Consider the following 21388-nt stretch of genomic DNA (forward strand, 5'->3'; position numbering starts at 1 on the left):
TAGATGGGAAAATTTCAAATTACCATTACCAAAAACCACAAAAAGCTTATCAAACCACAAATGAAGGCTAAACCAGGGGCGGATCTAGGATTTTCTTGAGGGGTGGCGGATTGAGAAAAGTTTTGACGAAAACAATAATTTGAAATAAGTTGTCGTTCTAAATGGGATTTTCATTTGAAACTGGTGGAGGCCAGAGATTGTATCGTAGAGGAGCTCGAAAATTGAAAGTACACGGGTTTGCGGTCGCGAGACTGATCTGAAATCAGATGTAGAAGTAGTGATGACACCGTTGATTGCCTGACCTATAGCTCTATTGGTTCCCGATAGAGGTGGGAAACTGTAGCGTTGGGGATCATCTAAGTCGAATGTACTCAAGCCGTAGGTGAATGTGTAAACTGAGAAGTCGGCAGCCGTAGTACTGATGAAGTTGTTGGCCAAATTTTCAGTAGTATTTGAGCTTGGTACTGGTACACTGGCTGTTGCAGATGTGCCTTGCACTCTGAGTGGGCTGTTTGCTCTTGTGGAAACTGAACCATCGTTTGTTAAGACCTTTGCGTATTTTCTAACATTGATTAGTAGGTCGCACTTTCGTTTTCGTAGCTTTGAAGCAGTGTTGAGGCAGTCTTGTGCTTCCTGAAAAGAAAACGCGGCTAAGTTGTCTGTGAGCGTATCAAGCAGATCGAAACAAGTGGTTATCTCATCAAAACTGAGTTAAACGTACTCAATTTTGCTTGAGTTGGCTATTTGCCTCGTGCTCGAAAGTACTGTAGCTCCTCGAAAGTACTGTAGCGGCGTCTCCATTGATTCAGTAGCTGTTGTAAGGTTGGCTTCGTTAGAGCCATTCAACAAAGTAGTGCAGACAGTAGAAAAGATGTTATAAAAGTTTACGAGCTCGGATGGCAGCGATTGCAATGTAGTTCCGTTAATGAAGCTTTTTCGAGCTTTCTCAAGATTTTTACCAGAAATGACGTTTAATTTTTGTAAAGCTTTTGTAGATGTGGCTAGTAAAACCTTTTTTAGTTATGGGTTTAAAGAAAACAATTCGGAAAAAATGGGCTTTTGAAAATTCGCAGCAGCTAGTTTTGGGCTAGAAAGTTTTGGCTATCGGGTTTTGGCTATCAGTATTTTTTTTGTTTAAGTGGGAACCTTGTTTTTTTGTGTGTTTAGGTACGACCTTAATACCCCGAGGATTAAAATTAAATTGACCAATTCAGCACTAACATTTCACATTGGAGGTTGTAGGATTCTTTAGAAAGACTGTACAAAAGCTTAGCACAATTGTTTTAAATTTTAGCACAATGTGAAATTTGTTATTGCACGAACTTGAATAAAGCTTTCAAAATCAACTATGGTTTTGAAATTTTTGTAGCAAAATCATGAATTTTTAAGTTTAAGCACAAAATGTTTTTGAAGTGAAAAAAAAATTGTTTTCGAAATGGATCTAGTCTGAGTTGTGATGTAGAACCCTTGGTCAGGGCCTCTGTTCTGCATATGAACCTCTGGAGATGTTGGTAGTGAGGTGGAACCGCTGCTTCTGTCCTGGGCTCTGCCTATGGCACGTTGGTAGAACAGCTGGGTTCTGGTATGGCACGTTGGGCTCTGTCTCTGGTATGGCCCTGGTATGGTCCTGGGCTCTGGTATGGCAAGTTGGGCTCTGGGCTCTGGTATGGCCCTGGTATGGTCCTGGGCTCTGGTATGGCACAATGGGCTCTGACTATGGCACTTGAGGTAGAACCGCTGGTTGTGTCCTGGGCTGCGCCTTGAAGTTGATTGGGGCTGAGTTGTCCCTGTTGACTTACTGTAGACTTCGATATCTTTTTCAACTTTGGTCGTCAAATATTCAAAACAATTTGATGAATATATATCTTAAAAGTCATTTTGTTGAAATCAAATTTATTACTCATAAGTTCGGAACAAGTCATGCTATTATTAAAAGATTTTACTGCATTTTTCTATAATTAATGTGAGACAATTCATGCCATGAATAACATGACGAGAATGATCGAAATAAAATGATAAGGATAAGCAATTAGTACCAGATCATGGAACAAGAACAAAATGATATAATAGATATTAAATATTAACGTTGCATCTTTTCATAGGGTGAAAAGGATTGAAATAATTTCGAAAAATTTGAAGTCGATAAGGTAAAGAACCAGCTTTTCCTTCGGTCGTGGGAACCAGACAGGGAAGTCAAAAATTACAGCGCCATTTAAACGGAGTTGAGTCTTGGGAAGCTAAAATAGGTGCTCAATACTAGAGGATTCGAGTCTTGGGAAGACTAAAACAAGTGCCCAATACTAGAGATTTTAAGTCTTGGGAAGCTCAAAAAGCTAGTCAAGACCGACTTTTCTTAAGGTTTGGGGGAAGCTAACGCAGTAAACCCACGTCAAATACTTGGAACATAAACAAAAAGAAAACTTAAGTTTTAAACCGGACTGTAAAATAGATTTAAAATGAACTTGCTTTATAAGGATTAGATAATCAAGAAGAAATTTAGGTTTCTTTCTTTTACAACTGTATATAGACCGAAATGTACATAGACTAAAGTTGTAAATAGAGACCATGAAGAAAACAAGAAATTCGATGCAAGAAAAAGTCAGAGTCGGGCCACGGCAAACTTGCCCAATGGGGCAGACAAGACAAACACCTGTGACAATGATACCACGATTAAAGAAGAGAAATGTTTCAGTTAGCATGGTGATCACGCGGAATACCAAAGAAGGACAAGAGTCATAGGATGCAACTGAAGAGAAGCTTGAGAAACGGAAGACTACACCCGTCGTAGAGACACCTGAAGAGAGTATTGACGACGTCGAGAAGAAAACGACAGAAACGACACCAATGCCGAGCTCTAAAGAAAAAAAAGCGAAAACAATTGAGTTCTCACCAATAGGCAATGGGAATGAAGTCACCGGCAGAACCCCGGAAACAAAAAAAGATGACTCACAAGCAAAAAGGACATCCTTCTTGAAGAGGTTTGCCACCATGATGGGGATGAGGCCAAGAGATAAAGAAGAAATATTAGCTGGGATAAGCAAAAATAAAACGTTTGGAACAATTTCCGCCTTGACAATGGAGGCTGGCGAAGGAGGGGAACGGAGCACAGGATCCACAGAGAAAACAACAAGTCACTCAGCAGGATCTATAACATAATTGAAATCACCCCCAGTGGAGTTGGGAGACTTGATGCTAAACTTAGAGCAGATTGACAAAAAGCTCAAGGGCAGCGAGGAAGAGCTGTTTCACTTTGGCCAGAGTAACTGAGAAGAAATTACAAAAATTAGCTGAAAGAATAGAAACGACTGACCAGGAACGTACGAAGTTCATGAAAAAGGACATGGAAGAAAATAAAAAACGGTATGAAACCGTAAACGACAAGCTCTGGAGTCTGAAGATTAGAATGGACACATTGAGCAGAAGTCAAGCAGAGAGTTCCTGCGCCATGCAGTCCAAATTGGATGCACTCCTGAGAAATTATGAAATAACCTAAAACAAGGGTGGATTTTGCGGCACCGCATCGCAGGAAACAAAAATCTACTCCAATGCCTCAGATCCACAATATCATAGGCTCGGAAAATAGTATGAAAAAAGGAGGCACACCAATTTCAACGAGAGTCCCAAGGGAATCGATCGTACATGCGAGTATAGCACCAGATGCGACATGCGAGTATAGCGACATGGGCAAGCACTGGAAAAATGATGAACAGGACACTCGAAGATTTTGCCATGAGAAACACGGAGTCAAGCGAAAGAGTAGGTGGCTAGTCTTGAAAGACCTTCAAAAACCGAATGAGTGTAAAGATGATTCGGATGGTTGCATAGATACCTGGGTTGAGATGATGAGTCACCTCTAAATTGTTGAAACGTCTGAAAAATCAGCAGATGCTGCACTCTACAAAACCAACATCCTACACAAAGCAGAAGGTTCTAGAGCTAGGAAAGACTGTCCTTGAAAAAGCTGAACGCGACAAAATTGACTATGAAAACATTTTTTTCTCAAACTGGAGTAAAAAAATTCTATTCAATATTTTAAATCATTGAATAAAACGGCAAATTTTCAGATGGCGCGCCATTTTCTAACGCTGATGGCGCGCCAACTTTAAGTATTTTGCAACCTCGAATAAAATTTTAAGATTAATCCTCGAAAAGACGGACAACATAAAGTCGCGAGATCCAGATGCTTTTCCCCCAATCTTTTTCCAGAAACTATCGGAACAAATGAGCAATGCGCTTCAAATCATCTTCAAGGTTATCTAACGAAACATAGCAATTCCAGATGAATGGAAAATCGGAACCGTGTTACCGATCCATGAGAAAAGATGAGACACATGTTTTTGAAATTTATAGACCTGTTACCTTATTGAATTTCTCGAGCAAGGTCTTAAAAAATTATATGACCTTAGAAAAATGTATCATCTTAGAAAAACTCACTATGCCCATTTCGAAAACTTCGTAACTAATTCTCAACATGCCTCTATCAAAAACAAATCTGTACTAACAAACTTGTTTAGATATTTTTCGTATAATCATGAACCTTTTGACAAAAACCCGAGCATTGACATAATTGCTTTCTACAACGACTTTCCGAAAGCTTTTAACAAAATTCCACACACTGAGTTAATCTACAAATTGTGAAAATTAGGTGTACTTGACTTACTGATTAACAACCTGGAGAACAAGAAACACTTTGTGCGTCTAGGGAATGTGCAATCAACCAAGCTCAATATATCAGGTGGTGTACCTCAAGTCTCGGTCATTGGCCCATTTCTCTTTTGCATTTTCATCAATTACCTAGCGGAATCATTCCTGAGATCTTACACGCTGTTATTTGTTGATGACCTATAATGCATCACCAGAACTGACCCAAAACTTGAAACATCCCTTGACCTAAAAAGGCTCGAGAAATGGATAGGCTGCAACAAAATGAAGTTCGCGGACGGCAAGAACGGATTTCTTCAGTTCCGTGGAAAGAACACAAGTTTCGTTCTAAGCAATGAAGTTTCGAAACCCGCCGCAGTCACGAGAGACCTTGGAGTACACGTCCAGTATGATCTCACCTGGAGCAGCCACATAGATGCAACACTCGAAAAATTATTCGAATACTACATTTTGTCTTTCTTATTATGATTATGATAATGATTTTTATTATTATATGAACATTGATGATCTAAAAATTTGAGAAAGGGAATTGATCATGATGAGTTTTCACGACGAAGGAATATGAGTATTGGAAAAAATCTCAATGATGAAATGCTATAGGAAGATCTAACAGCAGCACAATACAACAACGTTTCACATTAACAAAAACCAGAGCACTGAATGCTGAAAACTTGAGATAGAGGGCGAACCTCCTAATGAAACCCAAGAAACACTCAAGCAAAAGAAACTATTGAGCTAGATATCAAAAAATTTCTCCGATGTGCTCTGCCCCTATATTCATCCTTCTTGACTACCTCACACTGTCGGTTTGTTGTGCATGCGTGTCTAGTTGTCTTCCCTCAGACCCGGGTCGAGGTCGTGGACTTATTCTTCGACCATTGCTACCCAAATCAAGTACGTTGCGACCATTGCGACTCAAAAAGGTATTTTTTATGCGATTTTGCGCGACCCAAAAAAGATATGATTTGCGACCTTGCACGACCCAAAAAAGGTAAAAAGGTATGTCGCGAACATTGCGACTCAAAATGGGTATGTTGCGACATTGTGCGATCGAATTAAATTGTCCGACTTTACGTGACCCAAAACAGATATATTGCGACTTTGCGCGACCCAAAACAGATATATTGCGACTTTGTGCGCACGGAATGTTTGCGCGATTTTGCCCAACCCAAGAAAAACAACATTTTGCAAATATGCGCGACCAAAGTGATTTGTGCGAATTTGCACGAACTAGGTCGAGGTTTGCAATTCATGTTTCGACTGTCTCGACCCAGGCTCGATATTTTTTAATCGATCCGAACCAAGGTGTCTATGATTTGACTATGTTCGAACGATGAAAAAATTTACGACTAAGTACAAACGCAGAAACATATTTTGATTGGAATTGACCGAGAAGTTTTCCCGGGAAAAAGTTTCAACTGAGAAAAATGATTTCGAATGTGTTCGAAGCAAAACGTTTTGCAATCGAGAAGCGTTTTGACCCAAAAAAAAACATTTCAAATGGGTTCGACTAAGGAAAAGCATTTCAATACTTAAACTTGGCTGCGTTTACATTTCCTTGGCTTAACAATTGAAAAACTTCATCAAAAGTAGTTTAATCAAGGAACGCTTCGAGTGCACAGGCAAAGTTTACCGCATAAGTTGCGAGGAGAGTCTCTCTTTCTGAAAACTACTTGTCCTAGGTTCCTCGGTACATGTAATAAAGTTCTTACAGAGCTTTCTCAGAGCTAGGGTGGCTGAAATTTTACCTTCAAAACTAATGAAAAGACGAAAAGATAGCAATTAGTAATTAGATTTCTACATTTGTCGGTTGTATGATTTTGCGCCTAAACCGGCATGCGTGTCTAGTTGTCTTACGGTGGCAAAACGCCTTAGTTGTCTTACGGTCCTTAGTTGTCTTACGGTCCAGCATTACGGTGGCAAAAACCATACCTGTGCTTAATTTACTATAGACTAGGGAGAAAAATAACGCTTCAACCCACAGGAGCTGCCTGCCTAGCAAAATCCCATGGTACGAACGTCTGCTCGCCTATGATCTGTCCTTAGATTGACTCAAGGTGACATTTATGGTGATCCTTAGTATGATGGTCTTTTATGGATCATTTTTAGATTCCCGAAAAATGGTTGGATAAGATTTGATCTAATTGAAGCTAGAGTGACTAAAGTCGATCTTTTATGCCGATCCTTAGTATGGTGGTCCTTTTTGTCTTCCTCCAAATGAAGCCTAATCATTTCCACCCAGGTATGATTTGAACCGTCTTTGAACAGTTCGGGCTTCTTTTATGCCTTTTTGGATAGATTTAAGTTCGTTCTATCACTGGCGTTTTGATTCCAAACATTTCCAGAGTCTTATTTAAGGCTCGCTCGTGTTGCTTCATGTGAGAACTTGTGAAAAATGTAGTGTCTGATCGCGTTATGTTATGATCAAAGAGTGCGTAACGTGTGTATCTTTCACTTTTGTCGACTCCTGGAGATCAAACTTTTAATTTGTTGTCAATCAAAAAGTTTGTATTCTACACTCCTGTTCTGCAGCTCAGTTTCAGACGTTTCGAACCAAATTTAGTTTAGTCCTCATAGCTCAAAATTGCCTTTTCCTTGAGTCTTGATCAACCATCGTACTGTATTTTTTTCATGAGACATTTTCGTTTCTTCCGTTACCAAGTGTCCATTTAAATACCAAGCATCACATCTTCTAGTTTCTTCTTTGTTGTTTTGAGTAGCTTAAGTAAAATTTCAACATTCGTCTTTATGTTAGACATCTTTCCCTCCTAATTACCGTGCTTTCTTCCAATGCCATTTTCTCACTTGCAGCAAGTTGCTTCATTCAATCCGAATTTATTTCGACATTTGTGTTGTAGCTTTAGTTGGGTTTGGGGAGGTTTTAAATTTTGTTATAGTTTTAGAAAACAAGCGACACAGAATGGTCGCTCTAATCTTTTCAAAATGTGAGTTTTAAGAATTCTATATAAGAATCACCTAAACTCAACCCAATTTGAGAAAAACGGGTTTTAAATTTCAAGTTTAACGCGTTTTGTCCGGTTAATTTAAATCAGCACTGTATTGAGCAATGTTACGTAATTGCGATGTTCAGAGATCCAATGTAATCGAAATTACGTCAAGATTTTGCGGTTTGTAGATATGATGGTTTGTAGGACATCGGTTGATTTTTATTTGAACAAAAGTTGCAGTGATAAAACATCATTTAAAAAAGACATTCTAGACTCTTCTTGACAGTTTACAAATTGGAAATTTGGGATTAACTGTTTTTGAGGTGTGTGCTTATTTAGACAAACAAATCACAAAGAGATGTTTTTGTATTTGCATCACAAAAAGTCCGCCTTTTCAGCGCCAAATAATTAAATTCGGCTAAATCATATGTCTGTAAAAGAATTCATAGGCTCACATTCTTGGCTTTTCTACAAAATTGTAGATAGAGAATTTCCTTAGAATACAAATCGCAAACCTACAATTTTAAACTGTACAATTTTCCTTTCATAGAGTCTTCAATTCTCAGGGGATTTTTAGAGTTCCAATTGTAGTCTCATAACGTACCACGGTAGAATAATACTATTAAATTGTTTTCGGCAGTTCAATTGTTGGTAGTTAACTAAATAAATTTACGAACCATGCCAACAATTTAAATGCCTGGGAGAACACCTTTGTACCTAAAAGTCAGCTCACAGGTGACTCAGAGAGAACGGAAACTTATTTAGTACGTTTATGATACTGGGCGATAAATAAATTCTCGAAGCTTAAATTTAAATTATTTAACTACTTGAAAATGTTGTTTTAGTTGGTTTTCGCCTGAAAACGACAAAATGAACCTTTAAGAGAAAAAAGGCAACAATTATGACAACCATTGTTTTAATTTTTTTATATGTGAATGAAAATTTAAGTAGTTTTCTTCAGAACGTCAATCTCTCTAGACTCTGAACAAGAAACATGAAAACAGTCAAAACGAAACGAACATTCAGTCATTTCAAACCAAAAACTCAGTGAAAGTACTTGAATGATTTATAAGTTATCAGCGTTTCCTAAAAAAAAATTTAGTGAGGTCAGTTTTTTTTACTTCCATCTAGCATCCTTATTGATTGATACTTGGGAAAATAATCAAAAAATACCGTTATTTTTCAGTTGGGAAAATTTCAAATTACCTTTACCAAAAACCACAAAAAGTTTATCAAACCACAAATGAAGGCTAAACCAGGGGCGGATCTAGGATTTTCTTGAGGGGTGGCGGATTGAGAAAAGTTTTGACGAAAACAATAATTTGAAATAAGTTGTCGTTCTAAATGGGATTTTCATTTGAAACTGGTGGAGGCCAGAGATTGTATCGTAGAGGAGCTCGAAAATTGAAAGTACACGGGTTTGCGGTCGCGAGACTGATCTGAAATCAGATGTAGAAGTAGTGATGACACCGTTGATTGTCTGATCTATAGCTCTGTTGGTTCCCGATAGAGGTGGGAAACTGTAGCGTTGGGGATCATCTAAGTCGAATGTACTCAAGCCGTAGATGAAATGGCTTTGAAATTTTTGAAGCAAAATCATGAATTTTTAAGTTTAAGCACAAAATGTTTTTGAAGTGAAAAAAAAATGTTTTCGAAATGGATCTAGTCTGAGTTGTGATGTAGAACCCTTGGTCAGGGCCTCTGTTCTGCATATGAACCTCTGGACATGTTGGTAGTGAGGTGGAACCGCTGCTTCTGTCCTGGGCTCTGCCTATGGCACATTGGTAGAACATCTGGGTTCTGGTATGGCACGTTGGGCTCTGTCTCTGGTATGGCCCTGGTATGGTCCTGGGCTCTGGTATGGCAAGTTGGGCTCTGGGCTCTGGTATGGCCCTGGTATGGTCCTGGGCTCTGGTATGGCACAATGGGCTCTGACTATGGCACTTGAGGTAGAACCGCTGGTTGTGTCCTGGGCTGCGCCTTGAAGTTGATTGGGGCTGAGTTGTCCCTGTTGACTTACTGTAGACTTCGATATCTTTTTCAACTTTGGTCGCCAAATATTCAAGACAATTTGATGAATATATATCTTAAAAGTCATTTTGTTGAAATCAAATTTATTACTCATAAGTTCGGAACAAGTCATGCTATTATTAAAAGATTTTACTGCATTTTTCTATAATTAATGTGAGACAATTCATGCCATGAATAACATGACGAGAATGATCGAAATAAAATGATAAGGATAAGCAATTAGTACCAGATCATGGAACAAGAACAAAATGATATAATAGATATTAAATATTAACGTTGCATCTTTTCATAGGGTGAAAAGGATTGAAATAATTTCGAAAAATTTGAAGTCGATAAGGTAAAGAACCAGCTTTTCCTTCGGTCGTGGGAACCAGACAGGGAAGTCAAAAATTACAGCGCCATTTAAACGGAGTTGAGTCTTGGGAAGCTAAAATAGGTGCTCAATACTAGAGGATTCGAGTCTTGGGAAGACTAAAACAAGTGCCCAATACTAGAGATTTTAAGTCTTGGGAAGCTCAAAAAGCTAGTCAAGACCGACTTTTCTTAAGGTTTGGGGGAAGCTAACGCAGTAAACCCACGTCAAATACTTGGAACATAAACAAAAAGAAAACTTAAGTTTTAAGCCGGACTGTAAAATAGATTTTAACTGAAGTTGCTTTATAAGGATTAGATAATCAAGAAGAAATTTAGGTTTTTTTCTTTTACAACTGTATATAGACCGAAGTGTACATAGACTAAAGTTGTAAATAGAGACCATGAAGAAAACAAGAAAGTCGATACAAGAAAAAATCAGAATCGGGCCAAGGCAAACTCGCCCAATGGGGCAGACAAGACAAACACCTGTGACAATGATACCGAGATTAAAGAAGAAAAATGTTTCAGTTAGCATGGTGATCACGCGGAATAACAAAGAAGGACAAGAGTCATAGGATGCAACTGAAGAAAAACTTGAGAAACGGAAGAACACACCCGTCGTAGAGACACCTGAACAGAGTATTGACGACATCGAGAAGAAAACGACAGAAACGACACCAATGCCGAACTCTACAGAAAAAAAAGCGAAAACAATTGAGTTCTCACCAATAGGCATTGGGAATGAAGTCACCGGCAGAACCCCGGAAACAAAAAAAGATGACTCACAAGCAAAAAGGACATCCTTCTTGAAGAGGTTTGCCACCATGATGGGGATGAGGCCAAGAGATAAAGAAGAAATATCAGCTGGGACAAGCAAAAATAAAACGTTTGGAACAATTTCCGCCATAACAATGGAGGCTGGCGAAGGAGGGGAACGGAGCACAGGATCCACAGAGAAAACAACAAGTCACTCAGCAGGATCTATAACATAATTGAAATCACCCCCAGTGGAGTTGGTAGACTTGATGCTAAACTTAGAGCAGATTGACAAAAAGCTCAAGGGCAGCGAGGAAGACCTATTTCACTTTGGCCAGAGTAACTGAGAAGAAATTACAAAAATTAGCTGAAAGAATAGAAACGACTGACCAGGAACGGACGAAGTTCATGTAAAAGGACATGGAAGAGAATAAAAAACGGTATGAAACCGTAAACGACAAGCTCTGGAGTCTGAAGATGAGAATGGACACAATGAGCAGAAGTTAAGCAGAGAGTTCCTGCGCCATGCAGTCCAAATTGGATGCACTCCTAAGAAATTATGAAATAACCTAAAACAAGGGTGGATTTTGCGGCACCGCATCGCAAGAAACAAAAATCTACTCCAATGCCTCAGATCCACAATGTCATAGGCTCGGAAAACAGTATGAAAAAAAGGAGGCGCACCAATTTCAACGAGAGTCCCAAGGGAATCGAACGTACACGCGAGTATAGCACCAGATGCCATGAAATGGGCAAGCACTGGGAAAATGATGAACAGGACACTCGAAGATTTTGCCATGCGAAACACGGAGTCAAGCGAAAGAGTAGGTGGCTAGTCTTGAAAGACCTTCAAAAACCGAATGAGTGTAAAGATGATTCGGATGGTTGCATAGATACCTGGGTTGAGATGATGAGTCACCTCTAAATTGTTGAAACGTCTGAAAACTCAGCAGATGCTGCACTCTACAAAACCAACATCCTACACAAAGCAGAAGGTTCTAGAGCTAGGAAAGACTGTCCTTGAAAAAGCTGAACGCGACAAAATTGACTATGAAAACATTTTTTTCTCAAACTGGAGTAAAAAAATTCTATTCAAACATTTTATATCATTGAATAAAAAATGGCAAATTTTCTGATGGCGCGCCATTTTCTAACGCTGATGGCGCGCCAACTTTAAGTAATTTTGCTACCTCGAATAAAATTTTAAGAATAATCCTCGAAAAGACGGACAACATAAAGTCGCGAGATCCAGATGCTTTTCCCCCAATCTTTTTCCAGAAACTATCGGAACAAATGAGCAATGCGCTTCAAATCATCTTCAAGGTTATCTAACGAAACATAACAATTCCATATGAATGGAAAATCGGAACCGTGTTACCAATCCATGAGAAAAAATGAGACACATGTTTTTGAAATTTATAGACCTGTTACCTTATTGAATTTCTCGAGCAAGGTCTTAGAAAAATGTATGACCTTAGAAAAATGTATGATGTTAGAAAAACTCACTATGCCCATTTCGAAAACTTCGTAACTAATTCTCAACATGCCTTTATCAAAAACAAATCTGTACTAACAAACTTGCTTAGATATTTTTGGTATAATCATGAATCTTTTGACAAAAACCCGAGCACTGAAATAATTGCTTTCTACAACAACTTTACGAAAGCTTTTAACAAAGTTCCACACACTGAGTTAATCTACAAATTGCAAAAATTAGGTGTACTCGACTTACTGATTAACAACCTGTAGAACAAGAAACACTTTGTGCGTCTAGGGATTGTGCAATCAACCAAGCTCAATATAACAGGTGGTGTACCTCAATTCTCGGTCATTGGCCCATTTCTCTTTTGCATTTTCATCAATTACCTAGCGGAGTCATTCCTGAGTTCTTACACGCTGTTATTTGCTGATGACCTAAATTGCATCACCAGAACTGACCCAAAACTTGAAACATCCCTTGACCTAAAAAGGCTCGAGAAATGGATAGGCTGCAACAAAATGAAGTTCGCGGACGGCAAGAACGGATTTCTTCAGTTCCGTGGAAATAACACAATTTTCGTTCTAAGCAATGAAGTTTCGAAACCCGCCGCAGTCACGAGAGACCTTGGAGTACACGTTCAGTATGATCTCACCTGGAGCAGCCACATAGATGCAACACTCGAAAAATTATTCGAATACTACATTTTGTCTTTCTTATTATGATTATGATAATGATTTTTATTATTATATGAACATTGATGATCTAAAAATTTGAGAAAGGGAATTGATCATGATGAGTTTTCACGACGAAGGAATATGAGTATTGGAAAAAATCTCAATGATGAAATGCTATAGGAAGATCTAACAGCAGCACAATACAACAACGTTTCACATTAACAAAAACCAGAGCACTGAATGCTGAAAACTTGAGATAGAGGGCGAACCTCCTAATGAAACCCAAGAAACACTCAAGCAAAAGAAACTATTGAGCTAGATATCAAAAAATTTCTCCGATGTGCTCTGCCCCTATATTCATCCTTCTTGACTACCTCACACTGTCGGTTTGTTGTGCATGCGTGTCTAGTTGTCTTCCCTCAGACCCGGGTCGAGGTCGTGGACTTATTCTTCGACCATTGCTACCCAAATCAAGTACGTTGCGACCATTGCGACTCAAAAAGGTATTTTTTATGCGATTTTGCGCGACCCAAAAAAGATATGATTTGCGACCTTGCACGACCCAAAGAAGGAAAAAGGGTATGTCGCGAACATTGCGACTCAAAATGGGTATGTTGCGACATTGTGCGATCGAATTAAATTGTCCGACTTTACGTGACCCAAAACAGATATATTGCGACTTTGCGCGACCCAAAACAGATATATTGCTACTTTGTGCGCACGGAATGTTTGCGCGATTTTGCCCAACCCAAGAAAAACAACATTTTGCAAATATGCGCGACCAAAGTGATTTGTGCGAATTTGCACGAACTAGGTCGAGGTTTGCAATTCATGTTTCGACTGTCTCGACCCAGGCTCGATATTTTTTAATCGATCCGAACCAAGGCGTCTATGATTTGACTATGTTCGAACGATGAAAAAATTTACGACTAAGTACGAACGCAGAAACATATTTTGATTGGAATTGACCGAGAAGTTTTCCCGGGAAAAAGTTTCAACTGAGAAAAATGATTTCGAATGTGTTCGAAGCAAAACGTTTTGCAATCGAGAAGCGTTTTGACCCAAAAAAAAACATTTCAAATGGGTTCGACTAAGGAAAAGCATTTCAATACTTAAACTTGGCTGCGTTTACATTTCCTTGGCTTAACAATCGAAAAACTTCATCAAAAGTAGTTTAATCAAGGAACGCTTCGAGTGCACAGGCAAAGTTTACCGCATAAGTTGCGAGGAGAGTCTCTCTTTCTGAAAACTACTTGTCCTAGGTTCCTCGGTACATGTAATAAAGTTCTTACAGAGCTTTCTCAGAGCTAGGGTTGCTGAAATTTTACCTTCAAAACTAATGAAAAGACGAAAGGATAGCAATTAGTAATTAGATTTCTACATTTGTCGGTTGTATGATTTTGCGCCTAAACCGGCATGCGTGTCTAGTTGTCTTACGGTGGCAAAACGCCTTAGTTGTCTTACGGTCCTTAGTTGTCTTACGGTCCAGCATTACGGTGGCAAAAACCATACCTGTGCTTAATTTACTATAGACTAGGGAGAGAAATAACGCTTCAACCCACAGGAGCTGCCTGCCTAGCAAAATCCCATGGTACGAACGTCTGCTCGCCTATGATCTGTCCTTAGATTGACTCAAGGTGACATTTATGGTGATCCTTACTATGATGGTCTTTTATGGATCATTTTTAGATTCCCGAAAAATGGTTGGATAAGATTTGATCTAATTGAAGCTAGAGTGACTAAAGTCGATCTTTTATGCCGATCCTTAGTATGGTGGTCCTTTTTGTCTTCCTCCAAATGAAGCCTAATCATTTCCACCCAGGTATGATTTGAACCGTCTTTGAACAGTTCGGGCTTCTTTTATGCCTTTTTGGATAGATTTAAGTTCGTTCTATCACTGGCATTTTGATTCCAAACATTTCCAGAGTCTTATTTAAGGCTCGCTCGTGTTGCTTCATGTGAGAACTTGTGAAAAATGTAGTGTCTGATCGCGTTATGTTATGATCAAAGAGTGCGTAATGTGTGTATCTTTCACTTTTGTCGACTCCTGGAGATCAAACTTTTAATTTGTTGTCAATCAAATAGTTTGTCTTCTACACTCCTGTTCTGCAGCTCAGTTTCAGACGTTTCGAACCAAATCGAGTTTAGTCCTCATAGCTCAAAATCGCCTTTTCCTTGAGTCTTGATCAACCATCGTACTGTATTTTTTTCATGAGACATTTAATTTCGTTTCTTCCGTTACCAAGTGTCCATTTAAATACCAAAGATCACATCTTCTAGTTTCTTCTTTGTTGTTTTGAGTAGCTTAAGTAAAATGTCAACATTCGTATATTTGTTAGACATCTTTCCCTCCTAATTTCCGTGCTTTCTTCCAATGTCATTTTCTCACTTGCAGCAAGTTTCTTCATTCAATCCGAATTTATTTCGATATTTGTGTTGTAGCTTTAGTTGGGTTTGGGGAGGTTTTAAATTTTGTTATAGTTTTAGAAAACGAGCGACACAGAATGGTCGCTCTAATCTTTTCAAAATATGAGTTTTAAGAATCCTATATAAGAATTGTACGCTCAATTTGGTGGCACGTGAAACTTATTTCACTGAATTTTTTAAAATTCATTTGAGTCCAGTTGATTAGACGAATTTTCCAAATTTACATATAAACAGCTTGAATCTAAATCAGTTGTTGCAATTGGCACGTTACAGCCGGCCTCAATTAGCAGTTGCGAAATGAAACAAAGAAAAGAGGGATTGGAATGCTTTCCTAACATAAAAATTAGACGATGTCAAATCCTAAAAGTGGCTCTGCTGATATTCCTTGTGACTGTTTTGGAAATTTGTTGACTCTGCTGCTTTCCTTGTGGGTTTCATGTTGTTGATGCTGGTTTTTGGTTGATGCTGATTCGTTTGCTGATCTTGCTAATGAATGGTGAATGAATTGCCTCTGTTGTTAGTTGTTCTTGAAACTTGGTTGCATGCATATTCGGGCAATTTTAGATTTGTGATTCCCCACCAATTATTGGAGAGCGCTTTCCAAACCTCTGCTGGAAATTTGGATACTGAAAATTTTCAATTCTCTTGCTTCGTTGAAATTTTTTTCTTTTATCAATTTCTTGATAGCTCAAACGTGCAATGGGTTAAGAAAGGTGTGTTATTTAAGTTTCTTCATGACGTATAAACCTGATGGCTTCTAAATGATTTTTGTACGTTGCGTGCTGCGTGATTGATTATTATGATCAATGCCTCCTTGAGTCTTCGTCTTCCCGCGTTGTTTGCAATTTCATTTTTGTGTTCAAATCTGTAATCCTCAGTTCTTTTAATATCCATAAAAGTACAAAAAAAAGATAGTACCACGAGGTTTCCGTGTTGAATGCTGTCAAAAATCTTGTCAACAGTTCTGCAGTTGAGATTGTGATCTGTATGAAAACTGTTGTTTTTTTGTTCTTCTGCTGGGCTGGCTCAAGTTTGATTTTTTTCGAACAAAACCGATGCGATCGTCTAAGTCTGTCGTTGCATTTTGGTGCTTAGAAGTTTCGTTGATTTGAATTGCTTTCACTGGTCAACATTTTAGTTTTTTTTCTTCTGCTAGCTCTGTTCATTGCAGTAATTAGTCCGTTGAGGCGTTTTTTCAAAAGTAAAATCATGTTAGGGTTTTTGATTCTTCTGTGTGATGCTGTAGAGTGTAGTTCACGCTGTAAAAAATACCGAAATATTTATGTGAGTTTCTTTGTGTGATTGTTCAAACAAAGCTAGAAGTGTTTTTCTTTCTCTTTCTCTCTCTCTCTCTCTCTCTCTCTCTGTCTCTCTCTATACAGGTTGCGGGCTGAAGTTGTCTTTTCTATTATGAAATAATTAATGATGCTGACCGAAGTTGCTGTCGGTCTGATTTCGTCCTAGTTGCTGAGACAAAAACGAGCATCAGGACGTCCTGAGCACTAGTTTCGAGATGCTCTCTGAATGTTGTCCGTTGACAGATTGTTTTCCGTTGCAGTAGCTGGTATTTCAGTTTCTTTTCCGTGTAACATTTCTGAAAGAAATTGACGTGGTCCGTTTGCGTCATGATTTCTTTTGTGTTTGTTTCCTTGGTTGGTTTCTGTAAAATGGCGGTGTTGAGATGTGCGGAATTCGAAAACTTGTCTGCCTTGGTCGTGGGGTTGTCATTTTTAGAATCCATTGATGATTCTAACTTCAATAAAAACCGAGTGGTGTCAACAAGATTTTACTATCGACTGCCGATTGTCTGTTATAAATTCAGACAACTCAACAGTTACGTAGCCCAACAAATTTTAAGAAGGGTATTTTCTCCAACAAATTGCAAATTGTTTAAAAATTGTTTTTAAATAAAAAGTTGGAATTTTATAAAGTAAAAATGACCTTTTTTGTCTATCAAACAAAAATAAATTATTTTATACAGAATATATCCTTCTTAAAGTTTGCTGGGCTACGTAAGGGGCTCACTTTGATATAATTATGTCTGTGATCGACTGGGTACTTTCGGCGTAATTTTTGACTAATTAGGAAAAGCCAAGTTGACCAATTTTTGGATTAAAATTTCGGGCCCGAATTTCGCAAAAAAAATTACACCATATTAGTTCTGCTAAAATTTTAAGCAAGTTTTGTCTCCATAAGTTTTCACCTAAACTCAACCCAATTTGAGAAAAACGGGTTTTAAATTTCAAGTTTAACGCGTTTTGTCCGGTTAATTTAAATCAGCACTGTATTAAACAATGTTACGTAATTCCGATGTTCAGAGATCCAATGTAATCGGAATTACGTCAAGATTTTGCGGTTTGTAGATATGGCGGTTTGTAGGACATCGGTTGATTTTGATTTGAACAAAAGTTGCAGTGATATAACATCATATAAAAATACATTCTAGACTGTTCTTGACGGTTTACAAATTTGAAATTTGGGATTAACTGTTTTTGAGGTTTGAGCTTATTTAGACAAACAAATCACAAAGAGATGTTTTTGTATTCGCATCACAAAAAGTCCGCCTTTTTAGCTCCAAATAATTAAACTCGCCTAAATCATATGTCTGTAAAAGAATTCATAGGCTCACATTCTTGGCATTTGTACAAAATTGAAAATAGAGAACTTCCTCAGAACACAAATTGCAAACCTACAATTTTTAAACTGTACAATTTTCCTTTCATAGAATCTTTAATTCTCAGGGTTTTTTAGAGTTCCAATTGTAGTCTCATAACGTACCACAGTAGAATTATACTATTAAATTGTTTTCGGCAGTTCAATTGTTGGTAGTTAACTAAATAAATTTACGAACCATGCCAAACAATTTAACTGCCTGGGAGAGCACCTTTGTACCTAAAGGTCAGCTCACAGGTGACTCAGACAGAACGGAAACTTATTTCGTACGTTTATGATACTGGGCGATAAATAAATTTAAATTATTTGACTACTTAAAAATGTTGTTTTAAGTGGTTTTCGCCTAAAAACGATAAAATGAACCTTTAAGAGAAAAAAGGCAACAAATATGACAACCAGTGTTTTTATTTTTTTATATGTGAATGAAAATTTAAGTAGTTTTTTAAGAACGTCAATCTCTCTAGACTCGGCTAGACTCTGAACAAGAAACATGAAAACAGTCAAAATAAAACGAACATTCAGTCATTTCAAACCAAAAACTCAGTGAAAGTACTTGGGTGTTTTATAAGTTTATCAGCGTTTCCTAAAAAAAGGTTTAGTGAGGTCAGTTTTTTTACTTCCATCTAGCATCCTTATTGATACTAGGGAAAATAATCAAAAATTTTTCAGTTGGGAAAATTTCAAATTATCATTACCAAAAAACACAAAAAGATTATCAAACCACAAATGAAGACTAAATACTCAGTTTTTACTGGTATTTTCAGTGAATTAAAGCTAAACTCAACAGTTTAAAAACTTGAAATTTCAGTTTTTTTTGTCACATTCTTTGTGTTCTATGAAACTTTAGAAAACGACTTTTCTAAAATCAATCCATGTCTCAATAAAATGTCTGAGAGTCTAAATTTGCTAATGTAGCCTCGGAATTTGATTCGGATTTTCAAAACCAGCAAGTAGGATACACTCAATGACATTACAGCCCAATTTGACCCAGTTGTTTTAATCTGTTAGCAAAATTCTGATCATTTAAACCTTCATCTCAAAAATCGAAACATTTGGAACTATGAATAAAAAACTTCGTATCTGTTAATTTTTTGAAGTGTATTATTTCAGAAAAGACAAAAATAGCACGAAAGTAAGGAAACCACTGGACGTTTAGGTGTATTGAAAGTTTTTATAAAGTCCCAGATGTCAAAAACTACAATGTCTTAGGATTCCCATTTTTTCAATTTAAAGCACTATTTTTCATTAAAAAAAACAATTCTATGAAGTTTTCAAATCTTCAACACCAAAATCATCTGAGTTTATTTTTGTTGTAGAAACAAGGAGGCAAATAAATAAATCAACCTATCATTCTCTAGTTTTTGGGTAATAATGATTGTGAAAAATTATTTTCTAAAAATTTTTAACAAAACAACCACATCTCAAAAGCAAAAAAACTGAGAATATTTTTTAAAGTTTTCATTCAGCATCGTTATCCAGAGATCCGAAATATTTTATTTTGTATGGAAGAGAAAATTGTTGCGCGAAGCAACTATTGCAGAGACGTCTAAAAAAAAGAAGCAAGTTTGTCTAATGAGAATTTCTCACACTAAATTATATAAAAAAAACGATTTAAAAACAATTTATTGAAAATTGTGGAATGATATGTGAAATAATATACTATGATTAAATCAAAATTTCTGTTGACTAGAAGGTAGAATCTTTCGCAATCTTATAGCTCCAGTTGTAATTTTCTGATCTGTACGGGGTTCTATAGTGAAGAAGTTACAAGTTACAAGAAGAATAAAAAATAGGCGTTTGATCGTAATTTTCATCAAAAAATTTTATATAAAGAAAAAAGTAAACCATAGGTTGCTTAAATTAAAATATGATTCCCGCATGTTTTTGATGATACAGTGAAGTTTAGACAGATACATGAAAAAACTCAAAAATTTTCATGAAAAGGATTCAAAATGTTTGTTCGATTGATGTTTACCTCATATTCTTTTTATTTTTGAAAATTTTTTTTACAAGTCCAATTCCGACAAGTCCAACAATAGAGAAAACAGAAAACAGGAACGAATTTAAAACATACACAATTTTTGAGAATATGTTGTAAAAGAGAGATTATAAACTGTTATAAAGAAGTTTTGGTGGAACTTCACTCAATATCTTAAACGTTTTTGATAAACGTTCCACCAATTTTCATGTGATAAAAGCACTAAAATGTCCTATGAATGATCTGAATATTGATATAATTGACTTAAAAGATAGCCCAGAAGTTGCAGCTGTTGTTTTAGAAAGATCCATTCAGAACTAGTATAGACAAGTAAAAACTTCAAAACTTCAGCAAAATGTCTGCTTCTACAAACTTCCTAATAATTGGATGCAATTTTTTTGAAAATTATCTTTTATTTCTTTCCAATTTTGTCTCAATTAAAAAACTAGGATGATAATCTAGGATAAAAAACATAGAAAGATGATCAACAAATATATCATTTTGCATAAAATTTAATTATTGCAGGGCCTTAATTCAAAATTTTTCGCATAATTCTATATTAATTTTTAACAAGAATACGAGGTAGAAACTATACAATCTCCCTTTATCAAGTTTCAACAAATTTTGCTTTAGTTGGTTATTTGAACTGATGCTGTTAACTGAGTTTAATTTCACTGGGATAGACAACCAGCTAGCTTTACATATACTGAGTGCATACTTGAAATATTTTCTTTTTTGGACAGATTCTGAGACAGATACAGAAATGTTTTACTTTAATTTTCTCAGAAAATGTTGAGGTTCTCACTGTTTTTCCCAAAATGGAAAACATTTATCTACGTTTATCTAGGGTTGAGCATTGTTTAAATATACTTGAGCAATGCTGCTGATAGTCAGAATACCAAATCAAAGTCAATTTAGCTCAAATTAATTCAAATCTTATCGTAATTTCAGTTTTCGAGAAAAAAGGCGGAAAAAAATTTCATTATCTTGCAAAAACCACTTAAAACCCCAATTTTTCAACAATACAATTACCATGATACGGAAATCTGATTCTCAACGGGGAGGGTTCTCATGCTTGAAGGAACGAATGCTTGAAAAATTTGAACCAATCAAAATCGCTAAGCGTTTCTATTGGCTAAATGCCTTAACAGAAAATGTATTAAATCAGTTGAAAATACTCAAATACATTACAAATTGCGAGTTATAACCGCAATACTATTCAGATAATCATCAAGATTAATGAGGTCAAAATTATAAGAATTTTTCAGTCTTGAAAACTCATCTGCTTATTATCTAATCAGTCAATATTAACACTAATGGCCTGGTTTATTTTTTTACTTTGAGATTTTCGCTATTTACTTTGAGATTTTGAATACTCAATTCTGATTGGCTGAAAGTAAGCTAA

At 36.9% G+C, this 21388-nt stretch overlaps 1 protein-coding gene across 3 annotated transcripts in view; it reads left to right on the top strand.

Annotated features, from left to right (window-relative positions):
* LOC134846278 (histone-lysine N-methyltransferase, H3 lysine-79 specific-like) overlaps nucleotides 1–21388 on the top strand; it is a 257501-nt gene that overhangs the window by 139995 nt on the left and 96118 nt on the right. The window lies entirely within an intron of this gene.

Source organism: Symsagittifera roscoffensis, chromosome 5 (assembly GCF_963678635.1).
Source record: "Symsagittifera roscoffensis chromosome 5, txSymRosc1.1, whole genome shotgun sequence".
Taxonomy (NCBI): domain Eukaryota; kingdom Metazoa; phylum Xenacoelomorpha; order Acoela; family Convolutidae; genus Symsagittifera; species Symsagittifera roscoffensis.